Source organism: Mus pahari, chromosome 19 (genome assembly GCF_900095145.1).
Source record: "Mus pahari chromosome 19, PAHARI_EIJ_v1.1, whole genome shotgun sequence".
NCBI classification, from domain to species: Eukaryota; Metazoa; Chordata; class Mammalia; order Rodentia; family Muridae; genus Mus; species Mus pahari.
In genome coordinates, this window is record NC_034608.1 from 23,158,175 (window position 1) to 23,159,438 (window position 1,264).

Below are 1,264 nucleotides of genomic sequence, written 5' to 3' on the forward strand. Positions count from 1 at the left end.
TCCTAACATCTGTTCTGACATATAAAGTCCCTGCTATCCTCTTTATCTAGGAGTTGTGACCAAGGCGCCCTGGATTATCTTGAAGGGAACAGAGTTAGGAAGTAAAGAGGGAAATGACTGTCCCTGGGGAGATAGTGCAGTGAATTAAGTACTTATTGCACAAGCATGAGGACCTGAGTTTTGATTCAACACACCACAGAGAACCTGAGCATGGGCACCCATGCCTAAACACCATACTGGTGAGGTACAGGCAGCCCCTGGGGCTCACTTGCTAGTCTAGCCAAAACAGGGAGTTCTTGGTTCAGAGAGAACAAGTCTCAAATGTAAGAAAAATGAAAGAGTTAGAAATAAACACATAGAGAGAGAGAGAGAGAGAGAGAGAGAGAGACAGAGACAGAGACAGAGACAGAGACAGAGATACAGAGAGACAGAGAGACAGAGAGACAGAGAGACAGAGAGACAGAGAGACAGAGAAACGGAGACAGAGGCAGAAGCCAGGCATAGCTATACTGGCTGGCAGTAAGTAACTGGATTCAATACAGTAATACAATAGTACAAGAAGAAGTTAACAGGAATGTGTGACAGGGCAGTTCTGACAAGAGTCTGAAGAGAGGGAGTGGGGTGTATTTGATCAAAAGATATTGAATGAATACAGATAGACATGCAANAACATTCAGTTTAAACGACCGTGATTTGTTGCGGGGGAAATAATAAAAGACGAACCTGCTAACTCTCAATGGGGCCAGGCCACACTCCCATTTGTCTGCTGCTGCCGACAACTCTCTGGAGCTGGAGCTAGGCCCCCCCCCCCGCACCAGCTGATCTCACTCACTGGGTCTCTTGGCAGGCAACTCTCTGGCCCCAAGAGGCCACAGGACTCCTGCTGGGCCATCTCTAGAATAGGGGACCTGAATTCCTCTCCCTACCACGTAATGCCCCACGGTCAACCATCTCAACACCTAATTATCCAATAGAATTTAAACTCTTTATGCTTGTAGTTATAAAATTAATATATCGATAATATCACAATTTACAAGATGCCAATACAATAATTTCAAAGCCAATTGAATAATGACTGTTGCAGGAAATCTCCAACCCAAATATGCCTCGGCAATGAAAACACAACTCAATTAATATAAATACAAGCTGTGCACCTAGATTGGGCAGATCTACCACTACATTACCATCTGCCCCATCTATGAGACCCCTTATGACTTGCCATTTCTCCAGGCCACAAGCTTCTACTCCATTTTCTGTCCCCCCC